The 23178-nt window shown below is 39.5% G+C and overlaps 1 protein-coding gene across 1 annotated transcript in view; it reads right to left on the reverse strand.

Moving 5' to 3' along the window:
• The window catches only part of LOC115258651 (proton-coupled amino acid transporter-like protein CG1139), an 80159-nt gene extending 67548 nt beyond the window's left edge, over positions 1–12611 (reverse strand). The window contains exon 1 of the mRNA XM_062850706.1: positions 11821–12611. The gene's annotated coding sequence lies outside the window, so the exon portion shown is untranslated. The remainder of the gene's footprint in view (positions 1–11820) is intronic.
• Between the last annotated feature and the right edge of the window lie 10567 nt (positions 12612–23178).

Here is a 23178-nt window from a genome sequence, read left to right on the forward strand (position 1 = left end):
CATCAAAATCAAAAATGGTGTTTTTTTTTAAATCAACTTTGAATTTTTAGAAATGATTTTTTTCAGTGTAGGGCTCATTTTGGGTTTTTTCAGTATTTTTTTCTTAAAATTTGACTTATTTTGTGATAATCACCCATACAACACTTTTTTGTAGGAATAGTCATTTTATGATTAAAAACATTTTTAAAAAATCCATAAAAAAAGTTTAGCCCTTTTCAAAAGTCAGTCGAGAAAAAAAATAGAAAAATGAGTATGCAAAGTGGCTTATCTGGGCAAGGTCTACACACCAAGAAAGTTTCGTTGTAATCTGAGAGGGTGCTGCCAACATTTGTTCGAGTTGGCGCGAAATCCGTCAATTACTGAGTCTATTGACTATTAGGCATGGTACACAAATTACGTAACGCTAAAATCGGCATTTTCAGGCTCCCCCCCTCCCCCTTGTAACGCTTTTTGTATGAAAACCAAAAATATTTTGTATGGATCGTAACGCTAAGCTGGACTCCCCCCTCCCCCTATAGCGTTACGTAATTTGTGTACGATGCCTTACAGCGCTTTTGGAATGCGTCCAACAAAGTATTCCAAGGTTCAAGTTCGAGTTTGAAACTGGCCAATGCGTACTTTTTTTTGCTCTCCACTGTACTTACACACCTGAGATGGATGCTGCGCTAAACGGTTTACCTGCGTCGTTTTTTTCACCCGCCAAACGGGAGTAAGTATAAAGGCATTGTTATGGAGATGATGACGACGCAACGAGAGCTAATTAGACGACAACTGTCTTGGTGTTTGGCATTCGTCATACATCTCTGTCTACATTACCTGGAATACCAGCTACCATTGAGTACCCACTTACATTCAGAAAGATAACAACAACTGTTTGCTGTTATCTGTGGGGATTCAGTGCAATCGCAGTGCAATGGTTCAACTATCTTATATGAGGGCAATAGCAGACAATAAAGCAGCCATAAACACGGTGAAATATACGACCGCAATCATGTGAATGGCAGCTTCCATCACCACCGCCGGTAGCTGAATGGAAATCTCAACGAATTTACTCGAATATTACTAAGATGATTTTCAAATAACAAATACTTTGCCGGAATTTAGCACTAAATTTAATTAAAACACATATTTCGAACGTGTTTATGTCAAGGAAGATAGAATTCGGGTAGAAAGATTGGGATTAGCTGGGTTACACAATTCCCTCCAACTTAAAAATTCAAAACATGTTCCTATTCTTCATTTTATTAGGGAAACCGCAAACAAAATCAGCAAAGCGAATAACGAATCACTGCAATGTAATATTATGGTACTAACAGTTCAGAAGGGCATAACATCATTTGAATCAACACCCTCTTACAATATTGCTTTTGCTTTTGCTTTGTTTTTGCTTTGCTTTTGCTTTTGCTTTTGCTTTGCGCTGCGCTTGTTTTGCTTTTGCTTTGCTTTTGCTTTGCTTTTGCTTTGCTTTCGCTTTGCTTTTGCTTTGCTTTTGCTTTGCTTTTGCTTTGCTTTTGCTTTGCTTTTGCTTTGCTTTTGCTTTGCTTTTGCTTTGCTTTTGCTTTGCTTTTGCTTTGCTTTTGCTTTGCTTTTGCTTTGCTTTTGCTTTGCTTTTGCTTTGCTTTTGCTTTGCTTTTGCTTTGCTTTTGCTTTGCTTTTGCTTTGCTTTTGCTTTGCTTTTGCTTTGCTTTTGCTTTGCTTTTGCTTTGCTTTTGCTTTGCTTTTGCTTTGCTTTTGCTTTGCTTTGCTTTTGCTTTGCTTTTGCTTTGCTTTTGCTTTGCTTTTGCTTTGCTTTTGCTTTGCTTTTGCTTTGCTTTTGCTTTGCTTTTGCTTTGCTTTTGCTTTGCTTTTGCTTTGCTTTTGCTTTGCTTTTGCTTTGCTTTTGCTTTGCTTTTGCTTTGCTTTTGCTTTGCTTTTGCTTTGCTTTTGCTTTGCTTTTGCTTTGCTTTTGCTTTGCTTTTGCTTTGCTTTTGCTTTGCTTTTGCTTTGCTTTTGCTTTGCTTTTGCTTTGCTTTTGCTTTGCTTTTGCTTTGCTTTTGCTTTGCTTTTGCTTTGCTTTTGCTTTGCTTTTGCTTTGCTTTTGCTTTGCTTTTGCTTTGCTTTTGCTTTGCTTTTGCTTTGCTTTTGCTTTGCTTTTGCTTTGCTTTTGCTTTGCTTTTGCTTTGCTTTTGCTTTGCTTTTGCTTTGCTTTTGCTTTGCTTTTGCTTTGCTTTTGCTTTGCTTTTGCTTTGCTTTTGCTTTGCTTTTGCTTTGCTTTTGCTTTGCTTTTGCTTTGCTTTTGCTTTGCTTTTGCTTTGCTTTTGCTTTGCTTTTGCTTTGCTTTTGCTTTGCTTTTGCTTTGCTTTTGCTTTGCTTTTGCTTTGCTTTTGCTTTTGCTTTGCTTTTGCTTTGCTTTGCTTTTGCTTTGCTTTTGCTTTGCTTTTGCTTTGCTTTGCTTTTGCTTTGCTTTTGCTTTGCTTTTGCTTTGCTTTTGCTTTGCTTTTGCTTTGCTTTTGCTTTGCTTTTGCTTTGCTTTTGCTTTGCTTTTGCTTTGCTTTTGCTTTGCTTTTGCTTTGCTTTTGCTTTGCTTTTGCTTTGCTTTTGCTTTGCTTTTGCTTTGCTTTTGCTTTGCTTTTGCTTTGCTTTTGCTTTGCTTTTGCTTTGCTTTTGCTTTGCTTTTGCTTTGCTTTTGCTTTGCTTTTGCTTTGCTTTTGCTTTGCTTTTGCTTTGCTTTTGCTTTGCTTTTGCTTTGCTTTTGCTTTGCTTTTGCTTTGCTTTTGCTTTGCTTTTGCTGCGCTGTAGAAAACCAGCACCCACAGCTTCTGAAAAGCTTTTTGGCACACCTTGACGTATCTGAATCTCTTAAAAAATCTTGAAACTGCCACGGTTGCTAATTAAATGATAATAAAACTGTGTTCAAGAGATCATTTTCAGCACAACAATAAACCTCGCCCAATTTCACCATAATTCAGTGCCAAGTTGCATCTTGATCTGGTGTCTGACCACGAAAATGGTCAAAAGTATTCCGTCGTTGATCGAATGCTTTGATTCGGTCACTTACCTTACTTGTACAATAACGTAGTACCGAAAGGGCGCAGCTTAACTCTTAGATAAAATCTTACAAAAAATGTTGATCTATCTTGATAGATACACCTGTATAGAAGAGTGATCCAATATCCATGCTAGGTGAATTATTCATCATTCTTCTGTTTTGGCACCGCTGTACGTCCTTGGCAAGCATCCTGAATTGAGTTGCCATTTATAATAATTCTACGCCACACCACAACGGTTTGCCCATGAACGGCATGATTCTATTAGACCACTTTAACAAGCCTCAAGAAAAAAATTGCGGGATATAAACAGAATTTCAATGCGCCATGAGATGACGAAGATGCCGGCGAATGACGAGACAACCAGCCGAACACGTGTTAATCGTTTCGTCTATAAAAGCGTAGGTTGCTCACCTATAAAAATTGCACGTTTGTCACAACGGCACCTGGTTTGCCGCCAAAGTACACGCATCCCGCAGTTTGAATATCTGATTAGGTTCTGACTGTGCGTTCAAAGTCAACAGGCTGCTGCTGCTGCTGCTGGTGATCGGTGAGAAGTTCAATGTCATGACGATGCGCCGCCGTCACTCAAACGGCCGGTTTGTGGAGAAAGGTCACCTCGATGTGGATTGTTATCGTCCATCCATCCGGTGGCGCGGCGGCGGTGGTGTTATTCTTCCGATCTGATTTGCAACAATTCCACTCGATGCGATGGGTCGATTGATATGGGAGAGTTTATGATTGCAGCAACCAGCAAGCAGTGGGAGATTCCATTGCACCGCGAAGTATTATTGCGTTTACGTCAAGGCCGCCGCTGCGCTGGTCGCAAACAACAGCGCAATCGAGTGGATTTTCAACGAGTTTGGTCGATCCGTGAGGGTAATTTTCCCATGCCAGTGAACTGTTATGCTCCCGTTGGATGGTAACAGTTTCAAGTGGATTGGATTGTTCAGATTTCATTGTTTTGCGCGGGGCAATAGAAGTGCAGTGGATGAGCGGGATACCACTGGAGTGGTTGCTAGTTGCATTGGATTTAGTAGTAAATCAATACCGGAAGTAGTAAATTTGATAAACAGTTAACATTCCTCTTCAATTGTATTTATTTACTTAAGACTGAGTCAACAGATGTACGTCAGGTAACCCGGTTCGCAGCTACTTGTTTCAAATCTTTGGAAAGTCCTACACTCACCGATTCACTGTCAACCTGGTTAGTCCCAAGAATTGTAGTCCTGCATTCTTGCAACATTATCATGTCTACCGTATCTTTTTGATGGCATTGGTGACTTTCAAGATCTTAGGATAGAGCTGTATATTAGCCACGTAGAACACATTTTGCCCATCTCAACTTACTTACTTTCAGTCCTGAGCACCCGTGGTGGTGCAGAGAGCTGAATTTAAAGATCTCCATCCTGGCCGATTGCCAGCCATCGCTTTGACCTGTGACCAGGTCAAATTTCTGTCGTCTTGCTTGATTTTGTTGTTGAGGCTGCGCCGCCATGAGCGTCTGGGTCTTTTTTTTTTCTTCTAAACCATAGGGGGGAAAATCTGCTCAACAGACACCCTAACAGGAAGGTTAGGATAGTGTGGGGTTAAGGCCGTCTTCTACAACACTAGTAAAAGCCAGGACTACTCTCTCCTCGACCCACTAAAACACATTCCTATGGTCGCCAAACCCTTTGTCTCTCCGGAACCACTAAGAAGGTATTGCTTCAGAGAGGGGCTAGTGCATATCACACCCTCAAGGTTAGCTGCGTAGCCTAGCAGCAACGAACATCGATGACTCGCCCTGCAGCTCAGACATTAACTTGAGAGGCTCCAGTTTGATGGAGTACTCAAGTAGTACAGATCTTGCATTACTTAACATAGGCAATCGCCCAACCTTCATGGTATCTAGAGAGGAAGTGTTAGACATATCGCTTTGCTCTAGCAGAATAAGTCACGAGCTAATCAATTGGCATGTGTCAGATGAAGAATCTTTATCTGACCATCGCTACATCTTTTTTGAACATGTGAATGTTACTTCGTAAAATTTGCATTTAAGGAACCCCGGTCAACCAATTGGGATCTCTTTACCGTTCCGGTTGCAGCCAAATTTCAAGGATACTCACCATCCATTGACACTCCAAGTGATTTAGATGATGCCGTTGATACTACAACGGCCTTCATCATGGAAGCTTTTGAAGTAGCTTGCCCTCTGCGGTCTGTGAAAACCACAAGGGGAACCCCTTGGTGGAACTCTGATCTGGCGAAGCTCAGGAAGCAATGTAGAAAGAGTTGGAACAGACGACGTTCGGCTGGATCGGAGGCTTTCAGGTCGGCTCGCAAGGCCTACCAGAAAGCTCTTCGGTCTGCTGAACGATCCGGCTGGAAAAACCTTTGTACAAATGTTTCCAGTCTGAGTGAAGCCAGTCGATTGAACAAAATCCTTGCAAAATCTAAGGATTTTTAAGTGAACAAACTTTGTTTGTCAAATGGTGATTTCACTTCCTCTGATGAGGAAGTTTTGGAATGTTTATTCAGTACACACTTTCCCGAATGTGTGGATATTGCATCTTCGGATGAACCTGATGTCTTTTCTTGTAGTTATGATTCTTCAGCTTTGGCTCGGAGTATCATAACTTTAGAATCGATTGAATGGGCACTAAATAGCTTTGCTCCTTTCAAATCTCCTGGGGCAGATGGGATTTATCCCGTTTTGCTGCAGAAGGGATTTGATCATTCCAAACATGTTAAAAAACGACTTGTTTGCAGTTTTGCTACAGGGTATATTCCTAAATCCTGTCGGGATATTACTGCAAAGTTTATTTCGAAAGTGGGTCGTGCGTCGTATGAAGAAACAAAATGTTTCAGACTTATCAGTTTGACCTCTTTTCTTCTGAAATGCTTAAAATGCACATCCGTGATGTTCATCTGGCCAGTGTGCCTCTTCATGTGAACAAACATGCTTACCAATCTGGAAAGTCCACTGCGACTCTTTTACACAAAGTTGTTTACGATATCGAGAAAGCATTCGCTCAAAATCAATCCTGCTTGGGTGTTTTCTTAGATATCGAGAGTACCTTCGACAACGTGTCTTTCGATGCCATATTGGAAGCAGCACGGGGTCATGGTATATCTCCAATGATTTCCAATTGGATCCACCAAATGCTCAAAAATAGACATCTCTTCTCGACATTGCACAATGGGTCCAGAACCGTGTTTACGAAGACAAAAATGTTTGTGCCTAAACCATAAGTTTTAGATACATGATGTCTTTCGGAAACTTTCTTCTTATTTCTCGACCTTTTTTCTCATTATTGTGAAATTAGGGTGGTCCCTCTAGTTTCGCTGATCCAAACATCTGCTTCTTAATAGTTTTATGTACGTTCACAAAATGTTCTACAAAGTTGTAAAAAAACTTATTTGGAGCAAGTTTGCCGAAGAAACCATTATTCTATCTCTTATGGTTCCTAACTTATATTTTTTTAAAAGATTCATGTTAGGGTGATCCATGAATTTCAGTTTTCCTGAAATTACTTTTAATTCGTTCGTTTCTCGTAAATACTTTGTTCCGAGCACTTTTAGAACTATCAACGACGCATATTTTTCCAAAGAGCTCAAAGTTCTAACTCTCATAGTTAAAAAGATATTGGCATTTTTCTTCGAAAAATCACTTTTTTTCAAAATGTCATATCTCAAAAAGGAGCAAATGGATTTTCAATCTCCCGGTTGCATTGGAAAGATCGTACTCTGTTCTATTTATGGTGGAAAAACTGTAGGTACCTTTTTTGTTTAAAGCTTTTTATTGAATTTTGAAAATACGATTTTTTCCATGGAAAAGCAGTTGTAACTTTGAAAATCGATGAGATACAAACTTGGCGTCTTCGACAAAATTGTGAGTTTTTGGCTGCTATAAAAGTGCCCAAAACAAAGTATTGCGAGAAAATCAACACATAAAATTATATTGAGTAAAAACAGATTTTCATATGGAAAGCGGAACAATTTCAACAAACTCGACTAGTCTTTGTTAGATAGATCGAAGTAACCATGTCGAAAATATTAAAATTTGCTTATAATCCATAATTCGTCAATGAACTCAACTTAAAATGTGATTTTGAGCTGATTTCCATCAATTTAATTTCAATTTCATCACTTCAATGTATGGATAGTGAAAATGTCAATCACTAGTATATGTTTAGGTTAACGTAAAAGCCTATCAAAGTTACATGATTTACAATATCTTATCAACATTGTGCCTAAATAGTGATGACAGTATAAATAAACATTGGTTCTACAATGAAATGGATGACCATTTACCAAGCTACTTTGATCTATCTAACAAAGACGAGTTGAATTTGCTTGAAATGTGTCATTTTTCATATGAAAATCTGTTTTTACTCAATATAATTTTATGTGTTGATTTTTTCGCAATACTTTGTTTTGGGCACTTTTATAGCAGCCAAAAACTCACAATTTTGTCGAAGACGCCAAGTTTGTATCTCATCGATTTTCAAAGTTACAACTGCTTTTCCATGAAAAAAATCGTATTTTCAAAATTCAATAAAAAGCTTTAAACAAAAAAGGTACCTACAGTTTTTTCACCATGAATAGAACAGGGTACGATCTTTCCGATGCAACCGGGAGATTGAAAATCCATTTGCTCCTTTTTGAGATATGACATTTTAAAAAAAAGTGATTTTTTGAAGAAAAATGCCAATATCTTTTTAACTATGAGAGTTAGAACTTTGAGCTCTTTGGAAAAAATATGCGTCGTTGATAGTTCTAAAAGTGCTCGGAACAAAGTATTTACGAGAAACGAACGAATTAAAAGTAATTTCAGGAAAACTGAAATTCATGGATCACCCTAACATGAATCTTTTAAAAAAATATAAGTTAGGAACCATAAGAGATAGAATAATGGTTTCTTCGGCAAACTTGCTCCAAATAAGTTTTTTTACAACTTTGTAGAACATTTTGTGAACGTACATAAAACTATTAAGAAGCAGATGTTTGGATCAGCGAAACTAGAGGGACCACCCTAATTTCGCAATAATGAGAAAAAAGGTCGAAAAATAAGAAAAAAGTTTCCCAAAGACACCATGTATCTTAAACTTATGGTTTAGGCACAAACATTTTTGTCTTCGTAAATACGGCTCTGGACCCATTGTGCATTGCGTTAAGCGGTGATTAGGAAATTAAGTGTTTGTGGATGCCCCCAAGGGGGAGTCTTGTCACCGCTTTTGTGGAATCCCGTAGCAGATACGCTATTGAGGCAACTCAATAATAGCGGTTTTCCTACTTATGGTTTTGCCGACGACTACCTAACCTTGTTAGTCGGTATGTGCATCAGTACCCTTTTCGACCTGATGCAAAACGCTCTTCAGGTAGTTAAGGGTTGGTGTCGCCAATAAGGCCTTTCAGTAAATCCGACTGAAACAGCTACGGTTCTTTTCAGGAAAAAGCGAAACCGTAATGGTGTTCGACCTTTGCGTCTCTTCGATTCTGGAATCAATGTGACTGAACAGGTAAAGTACGTTGGAGTCATTCTTGATTTCAAGCTTTCCTGGACACCTCATGTTGAGTTCATAATCAAGAAAGCTTGTATGGCCTTCGGGAAATGCCGGTGACCCTTTGGTACAACTTGGGGTCTAAAACCCAAGTATATCAAATGGATTTACACGACTGTTGTTCGTCCAATATTGGCTTATGGATGTCTTGTGTGGTGGCAAAAGGACGAAGTGAGAACGGTCCAATCAAAATTAGGCCATCTCCAAAGGATGTGCTTAATGGCGATGTCTGGAGCGTTCACAGCAAAAAATAAATGCAACCTGCCCGATGTAACTCATTCCGATGTACTAAATAATCAATGTAATCACGATTCCTGTGTACGATTACATCGTTTTGATGTAAAATCGTTTGTTCTTATGTGTACATCGTCCTTTATAATATTCACCGACGTTTTGATCGGGTTGCAGCAGTTCAGGTGTAATATTACACAATAGTTTTTTCTGTGTTCACCTGAACTCCCACGGCAGCGCTCGAAGTTCTCTTTGACGTTTCCCCACTACACATTCATCTCAAACAAGAAGCACTTTCTTGCACTTACCTTCTATGCACACCTAGAAAAAATCATGTAATTTTAGGTGTCCTGAACCTGACATATACGAGCATCTTCAAAGACACAAATATAGAGGTCAAAACATGTAAATTTACATCTTCGAGGACACCACAAAATAAAACTTATTTGTTCGTAGCGTCTAGCAATCGCTAGAACCGGTTCGACAGACAAAACAAATAGAAGTAACATTTAGGGGACGCATGGATTCGAACTCAGATCAGCTGGTTGTGAAGCATTTCACTTACCTCTCGGCTATTTTACCGAGATAGAAGGCGGCTGATAAATATGATACTGATTCTACGTTGCTGATGAAATGGATTTGTTGACATCTAACCTACTTACATGATGCGCGTAAAATTGTGTCCAATTCGTGATTCAGTCTTGAAAAGGTTCACGTTCTATAATGATTGCGTCTCGTGTAAATTTCCGAATTTTTAAGTGTGTGGGTACTCGGTTTATCAGAAAGAGTGTTCTTCATGTTGTCCTTGCTGCAAGCGATCTTACAATTGCTTGTAGTTTTCCATAGCACATTTTCCATTTCCCTTGCCGGGAAGAGTGGACATCTGGAAATCTGGAGAGAAGTATTTCAGGTCGAGCAAGGGCAGGGCTGGTGTCCACTCTCGTGAGCTAAGGCTACATCAGTCTTACTCATTTGGTAGACACTGCACTGTTCTTCAGGCTGAAATGTTCGCACTTATGTGTGGAGCAATCAGCACTTCAGCTGCCCATAATGGGCAAAGTCATATACTTCTGTTCAGATGGCCAGGCTGATATTAAAGCACTTGCTTCGGTCAACTCTATGACAAGGATAGTTATAGTTTGTCGAACTAAAATCGAGGAGCTGAATTCAGCAAACGCTGTTCACCTTGTATGGGTACCTGGCCATTCTTCCATCGCTGGAAATGAATTGGCTGATGAGTTAGCTCACACTGGAGCACGTTAGTCCTGAGCCAGCTATTCCGATATCGAAGTGTTGGGTTAAGCTTCAGATTCACACCTGGGCTGCCATTCGGCACAAACATTACTGGAATAGTTTGGAGTCATGTCGTTAAACAAAAACCTTTTTCAGGGCGCTGTTTGAACCCATTAAGAACCCAGATTTAGAAAGAAAGAATCGATTGCGTGCCTTTTTCAGTATGTTTCTAATATGTCGCAGCTCAGCCGTCCACTTAGGTCTGTTGCAAGCTGATTGAAGTATGTACATGATCATTGAAAATCTCGAACAGCCTGCCGTAAAATGTGGTAGATATTTCAATATTTGCTCGGCACTGCGTGAGAGAGCATCAATCTGCTTCCCTGAAATTCAAAATATTCAATTGAACAAAATCACAATTGTCGAAGCTATAGTTGACACTGTCAATATCCTCTTCAAGTATAGCTAGAACAGTTTAGCTCACGCCAAAAAGTAAAATGAACGGCTCGTGATGATCGTCAATGGATTTCCTCCAGGTAACATTGGTTATTAACGAGTTCATGCAGACATTCCTTATGTCGATTCCTCCACAAATTCCTACAGAATTCCTTCGAGAATGTCCGACCCCGGACCCCAAATCTCCACACTTCAGAGGTCCCCATAAAAGCACACTTCACGAGCAAAGTATTTCTCTTGTAGTTAGATTTGCACAATCATTACGGCGTGTGCTTATTTTCAGCCTGATTTTTTTCTGAAGCTGTAATTTATTCGAGCTCAAATTGAAATGAGTTGGTATAGTCTGGGAAACTAAACAAACAAAATTAAAAATCATTGATAAAAACGCATTTCATCTTACAATTTTATGTGTTACAGAAAAACCTTTCTGATGGAGGTAAGAACAAAATCTACACTGTATAAACCCGAACATGCACAAAATCGTTGGGTGCAATTGATTTCATTGAAGCTTTTGAAACTATACAAATGATCTACGATGATCTACAGCTTCTCGGCTTCTATGAACACTTTCACAGTTCCAAATGGCATTGAGAAACCTTGCAAAAGTGCTACGCATCTTCTGCATCATCATTACTCTTTCCTATAAGTTTGTTTTCTTTTTGCTCCTAATATGTGCCGATTCTCTAGAATTAACACCTGAATTTGTCACGATCGATACCGTAGATGTGCTAATCACAAAAATGTGCAACGCTCCGCCAATTCAACACCGAAATGGTAATTGAATTTCAAATATTTAATGAACTTTGTCAACGAACTATAAAAAGACAGCAGACGCTCGCAGGTAAACAATGCCAAAACAAAACCTCAAACATTTCGTGAATTTAGCGTCATCAAAACATTCCCCAAAAATAACTCTTCATTTCGCTGCATTCAGCGAACAACACGCGATACTACGTCGACCCATGCGCTTAAATAGTTTAGTTTCCTTATTTTCATCGTGCTGCGCCACGCGTTCGACACTATCATGCGGTTTAAATCACGAAGCGCATCGCACATCATCTGCCCACCTCCGATCTGACCACGACGCGACGACTCAAGCTCTGCAGAACGATACCGATCTTCAGCATACGTTGCTACCCTTGAACTTGACAGCCAGCTAGCTAGTCATCATCCAATGGGCAAGTAAATCGCCCTTCGCGAGTTCCCTGACGTTTTGACGACGGATTCCGTACCGTATACTGTTCCGCATAATTATGAACGGTTTACCGGTCCCGTGTAGAGATGGGACGGAAAGCAAACTAAGGTGCGCAAACGAAAACAAAACTCACCTTGAAATACGTTTTTGGAGAACAACTGTTGAACTTCAACTCAACGCAACGTGGGTCGTGCTCGTTCCTAGAAGGCTTGCTGCTGTTGCTGCTACTGCTAAACTCGACCGGAATTCCAAGTAGTTGCCGCTTGACCACTAACCGAGGCGGCGGCGTCGTCGTCGTCGCCGTCGAGCTCAAGTGCCTCAAACCTCTCTTCTCGTCGGGGTTAAGTTTAACTCTCGGCAACGCCGCGATATGAGCACTGAGCACAGCAATCTAGTTATAATTGTTTAACCTAATTTGGTTTGCACAGCTGATTCGTAACACTACACACCGTAACTCACTATGCTAGGAACTGCATTGACATTTGCCTTGAGCGGAACGACGAGAATGTTGTAGACACTTGTTGCAACTAGTTCTTGGTAGACTTAGATTGCGCGCGGATTTAACGATAATTTATTTGCTGCTGTACGTCATTAATGCCACATTACTTTTTTTTTCTAAAGATCGACTTCACAATAAACTTAAAAAATATTCTCCACTATACCCAAGGATCATACGGCTCCCTCGAACGCATCAGAAGTAAACCGAACCGAACTCGCACACGTCCCACAACCAACTGACGGGATCTGTTGAGCTGAGATGCGCGATGCCAAAAATCACGTGAAGCTCCTGGCGTCGGGCGTCGAGCGTTGGACGTCGCGTCGAGTGCCCGCGACTGACAATTTCTATATCGACTGATGATAGTTCAGGACTATTTAGATACTGACCGCTGCATGCAATGTCAACGACTAGCCACAGACACTAGACCAGTGCTCAAAGACACTAAAAGCCACCGCTATTGCACACTTGTTGATAGTGTGGTAGCCGAAAATTTTGCATAGATACACACTGCCAGCTACACAGAGAAATGCAAGTTCCGCGCGCACAGGTGTGTTTGAATTTGGCGCCGGAGTCGTTGTTGTCGCGGTTTGCGTCGCTGTCAGCGTGGTGATCGTGTTTGATCGGCTGCTTTATGTCGACTAATTGAGTGCACGTTGGATGAATGAAATTTATTGTAACAGCAGTCAGTGGTGGAGTGGAGATACATTATTCGCCATATCTATTGGTACTACGAGGGCGACTGGTAAACTGCTCGAAAGGTAGACGAGATTCGTGAGGTATATTTTGAGAGATACTGTAACTAGCGTATAGAGTAATGAGGGGCAATCACAATCGAGTCACAGTTTGGTTTTGGGTCAAAGTAATCAAATTTTCCATGGAAATGTAATTTTCTTTAAAACAATGAAAATTAAACTTTCTTTAAACAAACAAATACGATTTATATTAAACAATGTATAGAATTCCCTCAAATATGTAGGATACCAAGCAACTTGGGCAGTGGCTGGTATTTTGGGCACTTTTTCGCTATAACTTAGCTTATTTCAAACCCATTGATTTGAAATTTTGTACACGCCTAGAGAGTATACGTATATCATCACGTTCCAAAAGTTGTGTCAATTTGTTTAAAATTAACTGAGTTATAAGCATAAATGTTCCCAAGATATAAGCCCTGCCGAGATGGTTCCACTTCCCTATATGTATATTAAATAGCTGATCAACAATCCCATTACCATGTCTCCGAACTAGCTATAGTTCGACCATGTTTCATCCGACTTTTTGTACACGGCTAGATACATTGCGTATCTCAACGCGTACAATAAATTGGGCGAAAAAATCCCCTAAATAAAACCACTTCCCTATGATGATGGCGTTCCTTCATAATGTTCTAATCGAACTGAACATTCCTTTGGAAATATGTTTGGCATTGTGAATTCCCATTGATTTTATTCTGGAAATTACTTAGGAACTCTTTCGGTAATATTTGTTTTTTTTTTACGGTTTATTCATAAATATATTTGATTATTCCTATGGAAATTCCCCTAACAGTTCCTTTTGAAGTCTTCTTAAAAAATTTGTGAAAGACAATTCCTTTGGAAATTAAAAAATTCTCAACTGGAATAGTTGAAGAAATATTAAAAAAAAAAAACACCAAGAAATTGCGATTTCCAAAATTAAGCAATCTGGAAATGGAATTGCCGAATCAATTTTCAAAGAGGCTCTCGTACTAACTGTAACAGAAAAAAAACGTTGAAACTTCTGAAAATTGCACATATAAAAATAATGAGGATTACATGCTATGTAAACTTCATTTTAATCATGTAAATTTCCAATTATGATGATTTACATGACCTATCATGTAAATTTGTGTTATGTGTCATGTAAAAACTCTGAGTCATGCTAGATTACATGGCATATAATGGAAGTTTACATGATACTTCATGAGATTTGCATGACATGTCATGTGAACTTTTGTGAAATCCCATGCTCCAATTAGGGCTCATTCAAGTATTACGTAACGCAAATTTTGTCAATTTTAGACCCCCTCCCTCCCCCACGCAACAAACTTTGTATAGGGGATCTTGAAATTTTGTATGAAGCGTAACACAACGCTAGACCCCCTCCCTCCCCCTTAGCGTTACGTAATATTTGAACGAACCTTTATGTGCATTATATTTCACAGAAATTTACACTATCGTTTTGATCTGTGTGCATGAGAAATTCCCAATGGAATTTGTTCATTGAATTTGCCGATGAAATTCTAGTACGAATTGCCACAGGAAATCCTAAAGGAAACAACGAAAAAGATGTCAATGGGGTTGTCAAAGAAATTTCAATACGATTCCACAATGAAATTTCTGAAGGACGTTTCAAAGATTTACCGTAGAAATTTCGGAAGGAATTCCAAAACAAAATTGTCGAGTAATTTTCAATCGAATTACGGAATGATTCTCCAACGTCTGTACCAGAGTAATTCCTAAAGGAATTGCTTAATAAATCCTCAAAGGAATTTCTGAAGGAAGTTCTATAGCATTTCTCGATAAAATTGCCGAAGGAATTTACAAAGCTTTTTCCAAAGGATTTCCTGCATGGCTTTTAAAAGAATTGTTCAAAGAAATACCCGAAAAACCTCAGAGATATTTGCTTGAGAAATTAGATAAGTAATTTCTAATAAAATTCCTTACGAATACTTTGAAATAATCTGAGAATTTTTCAAGGAAATTTCCTGAGGCTTTACCGGAAGTATAATCAAAGCAATTTTCAAAAGTATTGCCGGAGAAATTGCTGGGTGCATTCCAGAAAAAAAAAATCCTAATGAATTCACAAGAAAATTATTTAAAATTCTCAAAATGATTCATTTAGATACTTCGGTAACAACACCCGAAGGTTTGCAGATGAAATTGGTTTAATTATTGCCAAGTTAACTCAAAGAATCGACTGATACGACGGCGAATGTGAACAGTTGAAAAACGGAAAGAATGCAGCATGGGCGAAAATGCTGCAACACCGTACGAGAGCGAATGAGGCACGTTATATGCAGGCGCGAAAAAGGCAGAACTCAGTCTTCCGGATGAAGAAGCGCCAGCAGGAAGAACGAGATCGCGAAGCGATGGAAGAGCTGTATCGCGCTAAGGACACACGAAAGTTCTACGAGATGCTGAACCACTCGCGCGGAGGCTTTGTACCACAAGCCGACATGTGCCGAGATAATCACGGGAATATTCTCACGAGCGAGCGTGAGGTGGTCGAGAGGTGGCGGCAGCATTACGATGAGCTCCTCAATGGTAACGTTGCAAGTACTGAAGGTAGCGTGGTAATAGATCTAGGAGTATGTGCACAGGACGAAAGACTTCCGACCCCTGACCTCCAAGAGATTTAGGAGGAGGTTGGCCGGTTGAAAAACAACAAAGCCGCTGGAGCAGATCAACTACCAAGCGAGCTTCTAAAATACGGTGGAGAAGCACTGAAGAGAGCACTACACTGCGTCATTACCAAGATTTGGGAGGAGGAAGTATTACCGGAGGAATGGATTAAAGGTATCGTGTGTCCCATCTACAAAAAGGGCGACAAGTTGGATTTCGGGAACTACCGCGCGATCACACTACTGAGCGCTGCCTACAAGATACTCTCTCAAATTTTATGCCGCCGTCTATCACCGATTGCAAGAGAGTTCGTGGGGCAATATCAGGCTGGATTTATGGGTGAACGCGCTACAACGGACCAGATGTTCGCCATCCGCCAGGTGTTGCACAAATGTCGCGAATCCCGAGCAGAAGAAAATTACAAGAGAATAACATATCAAGGTATTTATCTTAAATACTACCATACCTTAATATGCCCATCAATAGGTGGTTATAAGAGGCAAAATAACAAAAACGAATACCAAAATTTTGTGTAAATAACACCTAGAAAATAGCAAATCTTGTTATTTCAATAATGAATGCATACCTAAAATTTCAAGTGCTGTATTTGTTATCCCAAAGTTATAGAATAACAAACTAATAACATTTTTGCCTTTCTCGTACACCAAAGTGTACTGAAAGGCTATATATCCACTCAAAAAAACGAATTTTCGATAGAAGGCTCGGAGGGTCAAATCACATATACCAATCAACTCAGTTCGACGAATTGAGATGATGTCTGTATGTGTGTATGTGTGTATGTATGGCTGTGTACAAAAAGGTCACTCACTTTTAAGGCACTTCCCATTGGCGAACCGGAATTTTACCGCATTGTTGGCTATTAAAAGTGGTCCGGATCGGTCAAGGCGTTCCGGAGTTATGGCCATTTGAGTGATCCGAACCAGCACCGGTAGAACTGGACACATATAAAACTGAACCAAGTCCCCGACCAAGCCCCATCATGCGACACACTTGTGCGACACATCAAACTGCGGCGATTTTTGTATCCTTCAGCATGGTTCACAAATTTTGTGCGGATATTAACACAGGAGACCGAAAATTCTACGATGTCGGTCCAAAATTCAAGATGGCGGTCTAAAATCTAAGATGGCGCCTCCAATTCAAGTTGGCGGCTGTTTAATGGAGTTTTAAAACCATGCAACATGGGTATATTTTGTATGGGGAAGATGTCTGGAGTCCATAAATGGGGATCTGATTATCCAAGATGGTGGTCTAAAATTCAAGATGGCGACTCCAAATTCAAGATGGCGGCTATTTAATGGAGTTTTAGGCCCTAAAATCATGCAATATGGGTATATTTTGTATGAGGAAGATGTCTGGAGACCATAAATGGCGATCTGAGTATCCAAGATGGCGTTCTAAAATTCAAGATGGCGGCTTAAAATTCAAGATGGAGGCTGTTTATAGGAGTTTTAGACCCTAAAACTATGCAATATGGGTGCAATCGGTATGGCGGTCTAAAATCCAAGATGGCGGCTCAAAATTCAAGATGGCGGTTGTTTAGTGGAGTTTTTGGCTCTAAAACCATGCAAGAAGGGTATATTTTGTATGGGGAAAATGTCTGGAGTCCAAAAATGGCAACCTGAATATCCAAGATAGCGGTCTAAAATTCAAGATGGCGGCTTCAAATCAAGATGGAGGCTGTTTAATGGAGTTTTAGGCCCTAAAACTATGAAAAATGGATATATTTGGTATAAGGAAGATATCCGGAGTCCAAAAATGGCGACCACAATTTCCAAGAGGGCGATCTAAAATCCAAAACGGCGGCTCTAAATTCAAGACGGTGGCTGTTTAAAGCAGTTTTAGACCCTAACTGCATGTAATATGGGTATATTTGGTATAGGGAAGATGTCTGGAGTAAAAAATGGCGAACGCAATATGCAAAATGGTAGCCCAAACACCAAGATGACAGCTCCAAATTCAAGATGGTGGCTTTTTAATGGCGTTTTAAGCTCTAAATCCGTGTCATATGGGTTAATTTGATATAGGGACGAATTGTGGACTCCAAAAAATGCGTCCAGATGCCTTTTTGACTCGCATTTTTGAGAGCACCGATCTCGTCATCCACAAAACGCCCGAGAACGAAAATGCTACTCAATGTTTATCACGAATGAGCAAGGCTACTCATTGCTTTTTCAGCTCTGTTTGTTGTTTAGATGACGAGATCCGTGCTCTCCGTATTTGCAAGACAGCCATTGTGACGGCCATCTTTGGATTCGCTCATATATGTCCTTAAGACATATAGGCGCAAACATCAAAGCTACATAAACGATATGATTTCTGGTGCCATGTAATGGATTTTTGTTTAACGTATGATAGAACGATATTCATCTACATGTCACTTGAGTTTTGTTGAAATGTGTTTTCGAAGGCACGAGGAAGGCGCCATCACCGCTAGGTGGATTAATTAGGGTTTTATCAAGATCGGTTTAGTACTGAATTTTCTAGAATTCAAAACACAAACCGCTTCACAGTGAATTTTAGTTCCTTTATAAAAACATTCAGGTCCGTTTGCGCCATTTTGACTGTAGAACTGTCAATACTGCTTCAATTCTAAATAAAATTTGAGAGTCCTTAACTATTGTAATAAAATGTTTACCGTCATATTTTCAGCCCTTTTTTCTAAAAACATAGGAAGTTAGACAACTTTGAATGTCTCAATACAGTTAAATCGGTTTGCGTATTGCGATTTATGGACACATAGACGATGATGGACACACATGGATTTTTTTCCAAGGGATCCTGCAAGAATTTCTCAGAGGATTCCTTCAGGGATTCTTGCAGATAATCAGCAAGGATTTCTTTTAGGTTTAGGTTTAGAGGTTTCGTCAGAAAAATCTCTTGAGATTTCTTTAGAGGTTTCAACAGCACATGTTTTGAATATTCTTCTTAGGGATTTTTTCAGATTTTCTTCCAGAATTCGGAAGGATTCCCAAAAAAAAATCGAAATTCCTGGAAGTAGTTTTTTAAATCTGAGTTTTCTCTGGAGAAATTGTTGGATAAATGCCTGGAAGAATACCTGAAATAATCCTCAAGACACCTTTCTAATTCCAATAAAAAAAAACTCAAGAGAAACTTAGAAACTCTGGAAATAACTCCAAGGTAAAAGTTCTTGAGAAATTACTGGAAGGATTCCTGGAGATATTCATAGAGGAAGTTTTGAAGGAATCTCTTAACAGTATATGCAAAGGTACTGGTGGAATTCTTTTAACTTAAAGAAACTCCCAATAAAATTCATCGGGATCTGATTTTATTGTAATTTTTAACCTGGTTGCATCTAAAATTTCAACAGGATTTTCTCACAGGTTTAAGGGATTTTTCTCGTTATTTTTGGTGGGATGCCTTAGCCGTTGCCAGGCCCGGATTAAGGATTGTGGGGGCCCGGGGCCCGGGCGGATGTGGAGGCCCTTCTGAGAGATGACCAAAAATGTGTTTCCTTATTTTCGAACAGTACTTGAGCAATATGAAAAATAAAGCTAATGTTAGCAACCAAAAAAGGTTTTTGTGGGGGCCCCTAAGATCCGCCCCCCCCCTTAGATCCGGCCCTGGCCGTTGCTACACAGGGTATTTTATGAGATTCCACCTTGGTTTTAAATAAAAACTTCCAACTCTTTCAATTTCAGAGACTTCTTCAGGAATTTCTTCATGTATTCGTCCTGGTACTTCTCAAAGAATTCGTCATGGGATTATTTGTATCTGACAGTCGTTCGGGAAATCTTTGAAAAAAATTATGTTAATTTTTTCAGAATGTCTCATGAAATTTCTTAAGAGATTCCTTCTGAGATTCTATGCATGGTTATCTCATGATTTTTTTTTCAGGAATTCAATGAGCTCTCAGGTGGACTTTCATAGCGGAAACAATAAACGCACAGCAATCCACTGAGGCCATGCTAAGAGTAACGAGTTTAAAATTTACGGTTAGTCCAGGATCTTTTCGTACCTGGCACATGATATCTAACTGGATACCACCAATAATGCAATGCCGTCACTATCAGCAGCGCTCACATCAGAAGCTTTGTATTGGGGAATACCCATCTCCAAGTAAGCTATGATTGGTAGTTCTTCGGGTGGTTCAACGTTACGAAACCAGTCATCCATACATTTGTGGAAAATCCAGGAACTGACCGAATCGGTTCCCGCTTCACGTTTGCTAATTGAATTTAGCACCTTGCGTTGTTTACGCTTTGCTTTTCTGCTATGTTTTTGTTGAACACTGGGGGCGATGGAAAGTGAAAGAAATGGTAAAAAGAACCAATACCTGTGTTACTGGAAATCGTTGAAGTAATGAGCTTGAATGTAATTAGTACGACTTTATTCAGAGTTACTAGAAATAATCGCTTTTTCAACACCATACGCATAATATTTTACCACTTTACCACGCCTTTGCTCTATGTTTCCCACTTTTTATCTTTTTGAATATAATGATTGTCGTAAACGATAGATATCTTATTTTTCTTGTTATTCTTCATTGCGTTCTAAATTGGATAGATCCTGCTTCTTAGCCTAACATGAAGCTATGCTTAACTGTCTCTACTTTACTCTGATTTACTCGAATTCACAGCCAAGATGGCGATTCAAATCAATATGACTGCGGGGTTTTGTAAAGCGCAATCGATACCAAAAAGCGTTACTAATTCCTAGGCATGTTGCAATTTGTCAGAAACAATTGTTCTTGCTAAAATAAAAGCTTCGAAAAAATCCAGTCACAAGCCCTAAGTTCCCAAAACAAGCTGATTCGCGGTAACAGAATTAAACTCATTTTGGAGCTCCAGTGGAACAGCACCAGAAATAAGTAAAATGCATTTCCAGCGCAAGATCTTTCCCAAGTGCGAAAATCTAATCAGTTTAAGCCGTATAATATTCATGGGAATTAATTAAATTGATTTGACTTTTAGTACTCAGCCCAGTGCTTGCGCTGGAAATGCTATTTACTCATTTTTGTGTTGCCACATTTTAGCTCAGATTTGTGTGAATCTGGCTCATATTAAAGTAACTTCTCCTTAGCGTGTAATCAAACATAACCCAAACAATAAGGCGCCGTCCAAAAATTACGTAATGCTCTAGGGGGAGGGGGGAGTATGGCCGAGCGTTACGGCCCATACAATTTTTTTCAAGTTTTCATACAAAAAAGCGTTACGAAGAGGGGAGGGGGGGGAGGTAGAAAAATGTCGATTTTAGCGTTACGTCATAAATGGACGCTGCCTAAGATCGTTGCACGTTGAAGTGTTTCAACATTCAAGAAGATCACTTAAGTGCTTCCAAGCATTCTGGTGGAGATATCACTAAAACAGCAAATTGCACTGTTTGTGGGATCCAATTGTGATTCGTTTTGCTCCTCTCTTCTCATACACACGAAGCCAAATTGGATCGACTCATAATCTGCCATTGCAATGGATTGGTGACACACTTGATTTGATTCTAATTGAAAAAAAAAAACACGCCTCGAATTTGCACTTGTGTTTGGTAAAAATTGGCTACATATAGTGTGGTTTGACTTCACCATTTGTATAGGGTACCTGTATCATCCCCAATTGTTACTCATACTTCTGTTTGAAGTGCATTCATACACCACTTGAAGAGTAATCAGGATTTCCTCCCCATTCAAATGTTAATCTCCCGACGGGCATCACAATAAACTGTGAAAGAATTATGTCACACTGACTGCCAAAAAGTGAAATTGATACTTTTGGTTGGGGTTCGAGTACCTTAAGCTCCACAGCAGATGAATATGACTTCTACAAGAACGTCCTCTAGTCGAACCCTGTGCCGCCGTGAAAGGCGATCACATTATCCCAATCGTCATCTTATTATCTAATAATGTTGAACAATTTTCGCGAATCAACGCTTCGGCTGCTCTCCGCTGCCATAATCACGTGGCATGGTTTCAGCAATCGCGTCGCCGAGACTCTGAACTGGCAAGATGTTGATCTACACGGGTAGAACGGAACAGTACTGGCCGGGATTGATGCAAATCAGAATTGAGCCCAATACAAAGAAATTTTCTACCATCTAGAAAACAAAAACAACACTCAATTGGATTAGAGAGTCAGATGATCTCACACGGTAGCCTTGGTTATGATTTAGCATAATGGGGCCACTTAGGGATCGGTGGGTCCCACCTTCAGTTTGTAGCATATCTGGGTTGTCCGGTTGTGCAGTGCACTGGATGATAACGAGCATCCATAGGCGTAATAAGGTTTCGCTCCCAGAGGGGGCCGTAAGACTTGTGGAGAAAACGCTTCAATGTAAATTCGGACCAAATTAATAAATCATGGAATGAAAACTATTCAGAATTTAAGTTTTGTTTTTTTTTGCAATTATTTTAAAAGTGATCATCCTTAATATGTTGAATAATACAAAATTCAGAAAGAAATTTTTGAATATTATCACCTGTCATAACATTATTAACAAATTAACGAATAATTTGTAATAATCACAAAAAAAAAAGAAAGATCGTTTCTTAGGGTTAAAAATCTCGTTAATACAGATACAAAAAAAAAGATCGTTTCTGTTAATGCAACACATAAGATTATACAATAAAAAATAACAGTTCTTGTAACAGTTATTATTTGACATTTACTGACCTGATGCAATGGAATTTGATAAAAAAAAACTCAAACTGAAAGTGGTCCACTTTGCATCCGTGGAAAGGAGAGTAGGCCCCTTTTAGACCACCCCCACTCACGCCAATGCAACCAATTCAATCAAGGCTGGCCGTAAATGAATAAGAATGAGCCTTTTAATATTAGCCGGGTTTATTTTTGGATGACTGCATTGCTAATCTGTTTGTTGCAATACTGGCACATTCTGTACTTGTGGTTTATCTTTCTTCGAGGACTTTTAGCCTGACAAATCTGGAATATATCAATTATTCTTTCTGTGATTTTAGCTCTGACAAGCAAATGCTAGGCAACGGATACCATTGATGGGATGACGTGATCTATTCCGTAGATCCGTAGAAGGGGCTCAATTCCGTAGATCTACGGAAATTTCCGTAGATCTGGGAACGCTGCTTACCCTATGTATCAACTAATATGGCCACCTCCGAACATATAGCACAGGTTCCACAGGGGTGTCATCGGGAACATTTCTGGTTTGCAACTAAAACATGCCGAGTGACGTATCGATCTTCATGATTTCGAAAGAATGGGATAGAAAAAATTGACTTAAGTATGTATCAACTGATATGGCCGCTCCGTAACACCTGGAGCAGGTTCCGCGAGAGCCTCTAAAACACAACATAAAATAATCATTTTAAGCCATTTGACAAAACAATATATAAAATATCACTTTTTATACTGATCCACCAGAATACCTGCCCTTTGTTTACGTAGTTTTCGTAGAGCTGAGAAGCGGGCTTTGTTCCAGTAATTGCGTTACACCAAGAAGGATAATGAAAATATATACACCTTATAATACCATTTCATCATGGTTACAGATTTTTGGTTAAATATTTGATCAAACCAAGCTTATTTATCAATTTATGAATGTCTTTAAAATTTCCGTAACGGGACACCATTTCTGCGTACCCATTGTAACGCCTAAGATAACGCGTCGATCAAGGTAACCCATA

This window comes from Aedes albopictus, chromosome 2 (genome assembly GCF_035046485.1).
Source record: "Aedes albopictus strain Foshan chromosome 2, AalbF5, whole genome shotgun sequence".
Taxonomy (NCBI): Eukaryota; Metazoa; Arthropoda; class Insecta; order Diptera; family Culicidae; genus Aedes; species Aedes albopictus.